At 36.2% G+C, this 6,432-nt stretch overlaps 1 pseudogene; it reads left to right on the top strand.

The window, feature by feature from the left end:
- Positions 1-3,637: 3,637 nt before the first annotated feature.
- LOC117719085 (cysteine protease ATG4A pseudogene) lies at positions 3,638-5,072 on the top strand (annotated as a pseudogene).
- The last annotated feature ends 1,360 nt before the right edge of the window (positions 5,073-6,432 follow it).

The following is a 6,432-nucleotide window of genomic DNA, read 5'->3' on the forward strand; positions in this document are numbered from 1 at the left end:
ACCTCCTCTCCTCTCCTCTCCTCTCCTCTCCTCTCCTCTCCTCTCCTCGCCTCTCCTCTCCTCTCCTCTCCTCTCCCTCCTCTCCTCTCCTCGTCCCTCCCCTCTCTTCTCGCTTTCTTCCTCTTTGCCTCTCCCTCTCACCCACTCTCTTACCCTCTCCTTTTCTTCTTTATTTCTCTCTCTCTCTCTCTCTCTCTCTCTCTCTCTCTCTCTCTCTCTCTCTCTCTGTCTCTCTGCTCAGGAGAGCAACCTTTCGCTTTTTATCTCCTCCTCCCTCCCCATGGCAAATCTACTGACCTCAATCTTTTAGACAAGTGAACTCCCCTGAGAGCAGTTTTCCAATAAACATGCCTTTAATATATTTCAATCTGGCTTGAATTGGCTCATTTCACAAGTGCATGAATAGCCTATCATGGACTTCTGGGGGAAAAGCAACCTAGTGGCTGTGCTGGAAAAGTTTAGGGTAGGGGACTGGGTTTGCCAGCCAGGATAACCAATAACAGGTGTGAAGAGAAGAATGGCTGGAGGCCCTTGAGACAAGTATTTGCACTTATTTACTAAGGAGGAACCTCAACCTTTTGCCCCTGGTTTGAAACCTAACCTTGAAACCTAACCAGCAGACATAAAGAAACAAAAACAAAACAAAACAAAAAAAGCACCACCCACAACAGTAGGCTGGATTTGACTAGGAAATGCTTGCTGTATTTCTTTGGTGCCATTATAGCGACAGATCTCGAGCTGGAAGATACAGAAAGAAGAGTAATTGACTGGTGTCACAATTGTGATTTCTGAGAAGTTCATGCAGCATGGCATTGATGGCTTGGCAAGACAGGACTCTCCTGACTTTATCACAAGTTAGAGAAGTAGAAAGAGGCTTGAACCTGTGTATAGGAACAAGTGTGTGTGGTTAGTTCACATAATAACCACTCGTCTCAGATGAACCACACTTGGTGAAGTGACATTAACAATTTCCAGAAAATGAAGTCTTTTACCTAATTACTTCTGGCTGGGCTGGATCTCTTAGTGCTTGCAAACTTTAATACCTGAATCTTTAGGAGAACCAAAAAATTCACTAGAACAACATGAAATTAACAACATAGGACTTAAGTTTTCAAATATTTTTGTGGTGTACTGAATATGAGTAGTTTCAATTAAAATGTTTCAGAGAAAATTATAATTAACAGTTCTCTGAAAAACTAGCTTTAAATTAGATCTTCTTAAAAATTTATTCAGACTTCTAAATTGACTACAGATATGTCCTATAGAAAATGAACACATGATATATATATATGAACACTTATACGTTTGAACAAATATATATATATATATATATATATATATATATATATGTTTACTTAAAATATTAAAATATTAATTAACTGGATAATTCAACCTGATTTTAAACAATAAATTATGCTTATTGATTGTTATATTTTTATACAATACATATTGATTTTATGTGTATCTGTGAAGGGCAATACATGCCAGAGTCTATATGTGGAAGTCAGAAAATATTTTGTCAAAAATCATTTGTCTCCTTCCACTATGTAGTTCTTGGATAATGAACTAACAGTATCAGGCCTGGAGCGAGCACCATTATGTATTGAGCCATTTGTACGCTTAGATTTTTTTAAAACCTACTTTTAATAAAGCTTTTAAATGCTTTAATGTCTCTTCAATCTGTCATTCACCAGAGGTAATAGGAAGGAATGGTTAATAAAGGAAAGGAGGATACGGACCTATTTAGAAACTTTTTTTTTCTTTTCTTTTCTTTTCTTTCTTTTTTCTTTTTTCTTTTTGGAGTAAATCTAATCTGCATTGTCAGGATATCAACAATTTAGTTTACATGAATCAGCAGGGGCAGCTCAATCCATTTTTAAACACCATTTACTAATCAGTAATGATAGCTCAATCTAAAAGAACCCACAAGGCTCTGCCAATTGGCCTGAGCCCAACGAAGCAGCAAGAAGCTGCAGGAATACCATCAGATGTCTTTTGGTGCCCTTCTCTCTATCAAGTCACCACAAATGATGAGGAAAAAAAGAGAGACCTAATGATAATAATAATAATAATAATAATAATAATAATAATAATAATAATAATAATATCATCAACAAAGGCCAATATCAACAAAGTCTAAAAATGACATGACATATCAATATCATCTGACATCATCAACTGTCCATTAGACTACATTTATATCCTTTTTAAGCATAATCTCTCAAACACCAACTGTAACAAAATATCCCATGCCCTTTTTCAAGACTATCTCTAAAAAAAGAATCATGTTTATTCTTAACAAAACATCTTTTCATAAGATAATTTCTAAAAATAAATCATATAATGCAACTAAGTTTCCAAAATAATTTCTAGTTCAGCCATTTTAACAAACTGTTTTAAGTTTTGTAATTTGAACAGTCATTAAGAAATTTAATTTGGCATATATCCATAGGAAAAAAATGCTTATAAAATTCTCAATATTTTAAATGTCTAAATAAAATAATTATAATAATTTTAGAAAAAAATATAACATTTATCATGTGAAAGTGTTTAAATAACTCATACTTCTTTTTATGGGAAGTTTATATAATATGTAAGAAGTTACTAAAAGTGGAGACTTAAGAAAAAAACATTCTATGAGTGGACATCTTTTAGCTTTAGATGAATAAATCATGAAATAAATTTCCATAATGTATCTATGCAAGTGTGGTGGAATTACACTTCAAATAAGATACAATTAACTTAAATGTTATATATATTTTATTTTTCTTTAGGTCAAATTCTACATTTTCATTTGATCTATCAAATAACAACTAAAATTAATTTGGTTTTGATTCAGTTACATGTAATTGCCTACATTAGATACCAACATAATATTTGAATACTAACTGCAAATTTCCAAATGAAAAAAGATCAGGTGTATTTCTGCTTATACAGCCAAATCATTTATGTCAATTTAATAAAAAGGTTTTAGAGTCATTACTGTCCTTTTGGGAAATTGGTAAATTGGTAAAATTAAGTTAATTGCATACTTTTAAAAATCAGATTTGAAAATAGCACAAAAATAATCTAATTAATGAACTTTTTCTTCACCATGTTTAAAATGCTTTTTATATTTATTTTAAAAATAATATCTGTTTATAGAAATATGTGAAATGAAATTAATTAGAGATTATTAATGATTTTTTCCATTAAATTTTCCTGTTAAGTGATAAAGAGAAATAAATGATATTAAAGAATAACAAAAAATGATTCTATAGTATTTTGACAATCAACTTTGACAGTAGGAAACTTCCTCAAGAATTTAAAAAAATGAGAACTGTCACTTCCTCAGGCTGAAAAAAAAAACTTACACAAAACAATATCTATATAAAATGAAGAAAGACTTTGGGTTTTTATTGTTGTTGTAGGTTTGTTTATTTGTTTTTAAACATTTTATTCATTTACATATCAAACGATATCCCTCTTCCTGGTTTCCCTTCCTCACACTTCCTCATTTCACTCCCCTCTCTTTTGCATCTATGAGTCACTCACCCACTCTTGCCTCACCACTTTAACATTCCCCTAAGCTGGGGCATCAAGACTTCATAGAATCGGTAGTTAAGTTGCCGGTGGAATTGGCCCAGGATGACAGTCAGTTATGTCCAAGTATGAAAACCAGATTATTATTTTCACCGACTACCTAGAAGAATTCCCCGATACCGATGAGCTGGTATGGATCCTGGGGAAGCAGCATCTCCTCAAGACGGAAAAATCTAAGCTGTTGTCTGATATAAGTGCTCGTCTATGGTTTACCTACAGAAGGAAATTTTCATTGATTGGGGGAACAGGCCCTTCATCTGATGCCGGCTGGGGTTGTATGCTGCGCTGTGGGCAGATAATGCTGGTTCAAGCCCTCATCTGTAGACACCTGGGAAGGGATTGGAACTGGGAGAGACAAAAAGAACAACCCAAAGAATACCAAAGGATACTGCAATGTTTCCTAGATAGAAAAGACTGTTGCTATTCAATCCATCAGATGGCACAAATGGGAGTAGGAGAAGAGAAATCTATTGGTGAATGGTTTGGACCAAATACAGTTGCACAGGTGAAAAAAAAAAAAACTCGCTTTATTTGATGAATGGAATTCCTTGGCTTTTTATGTTTCAAAGGATAACACAGTGGTCATTGAAGATATCAAGAAAATGGGCTGTGTTCTCCCTGTGGGTGCTGTTGACATAGCTGGTGAGAGCCCTCCTGATTCTCTGACTGTTTGCAATCAGAGTAAAGGCACCTGTGCCTCTCGTGCCCAGCTTGGAAACCCCTGCTGCTCATTGTGCCACTTTGCCTGGGCATAAACCAAATCAATCCTGTGTATATTGAAGCATTCAAAGAGTGTTTTAAGATGCCACAGTCTTTAGGGGCTTTAGGAGGAAAGCCAAATAACGCATATTATTTCATAGGATTCTTAGGTGATGAGCTCATTTTCTTGGAACCTCACACAACCCAGACCTTTGTTGACACTGAAGAGAGTGGGCTAGTAGATGACCAGACTTTCCATTGCCTGCAGTCTCCACAGTGGATGAGTATCCTGAACTTGGCTCCTTCTGTGGCCTTGGGATTTTTCTGCAAGAAAGAGAAAGATTTTGATAATTGGTGTAGCCTTGTTCAGAAGGAAATTCTAAAGCAGAATCTGAGGATGCTTGAATTAGTTCAGAAACACCCATCACACTGTCCTCCCTTTGTACCTCCAGCCAAGCCAGAAGTGACAACTACAGGGGCAGAATTCATAGACTCTACTGAACAACTGGAGGACTTTGACCTGGAGGAAGATTTTGAGATTCTCAGTGTGTAGGATAGCGAGAACTCAATGAGGTAGTCTTCTGCCTTCCATCTGACATCACAAGAACATGAACTTATTACATAAAACTTTTCTGGTCAGCAAGTGCCTGATATGCCAATAGCATACAAACTCAATAGCAATTATGACTGAGCCCAATTGTCCTTTTTTTCAGAAATAAAACAAAACAGCAAGTCAATGACACCAAGTCATCCCTGAAAGACAGAGAAAAGTCATGGAGTCTAGGAGAAGATTCAGAATCCATTGCTTCCCAGCTCACCTTACATAGTGACAGCAAGTCTTCAGCAACTGAAATGAGGGCATTTGGAAGACACACAGCATCTCCCATCTTGCTGCAACTATGAGCAGATGAGAGATGGCTATACTATATTTCTTCACCCTTTTAGGTGACCTCTTTGGGGCTAAATACTAAGAAGAAATCTCTTTTCTTGTTCAAATAATAAAATAAATCAGGGAGAAATACTCTTGTTAACTTATCTGAATATGCAGTTTACATAATTGTAATTTCTATCAAAGTATTTGTCAAAATTATGTCAAATATACACTTCTAAATTGTCTTCCTTTCAGGAGAAACCTATTTGGTAGGTCACAATCTCCATCCTTACTGATAGTTTCATTAGATGTCAGCATATCCTTAAATCAAACCATGATCACTTGAAACAGAGGTCAACAAACTTATTCTGTAAAGATAATACTTTAGGCTATGTACGCTATGTAGGGTGGCCTTTGTCGTAACTATTCTACTCTGTAAAACCAGCCCAGACAATATGCATGTGACTGAGCATGCCTGTAGTCTAATAAAACGTGATTTATAAAAGCAAGTGGAGGGCTGGCCTGGCCTTACCAAACTCTCACTTAAAGCATTGATTTTTGTTTGAAGGACTAAATAAATTGTTTGAATTACCAAAAAAAAAAAAAAAAAAAGACTTCATAGAATCAAAGGGCTCCCCTCCCATTGATGCCAAATAAGGTTATCCTCTGCTACATATTTATCTGGAGCCATAGATTCCCTCCATGGAATACTCTTTGGTTTGTGGTTTGGTCTCTGGGAGCTCTGGTTGGTCCAGTTAGTTGATATTGTTATTTCTATGGAGTTGAAATCCACTTCAGTTCATTCAGTCATTCCCTTAGCTCTTCCATTTGTGTCCCAGGGCTTAGTTCAATGTTTTCCTGTGAGTATCTATATCTGTATTGGTCAGGTACTGCTACAACTTATCAGGGGACAGGATACTAGTATCCTGTCAGCAAGTATTTCCTCTCATCAGCAATAGTGGCAGGGTTTGGTGTCTAGAGATAGGACAGATTCCTATGATGGCATTCTCTGGAGGGCTTTTCCTTCAGTCTCTTGTCCAATTTTTGTCACTGTTTTTCCTTCAGACAGAAACAATTCTGGATTAAAAATTTTGAAATGGTTGGGTGTCCCCATCCCTCAACTGGGAACTGAGCCTATCCATTGGAGGTGGTCTCTGCATTTTCTATCTCTCTTTTGTTGGATATTTTGGCTAAATTCATTCCTGTGAGTCCTGGTAGCCTCTTGCTTCCCTGGCACCTGGGAGTTTCTATTGACTACCCTCAGCTCCCCATCCTTCACT

This window comes from Arvicanthis niloticus, chromosome 13, assembly GCF_011762505.2.
Source record: "Arvicanthis niloticus isolate mArvNil1 chromosome 13, mArvNil1.pat.X, whole genome shotgun sequence".
Taxonomy (NCBI): Eukaryota; Metazoa; Chordata; class Mammalia; order Rodentia; family Muridae; genus Arvicanthis; species Arvicanthis niloticus.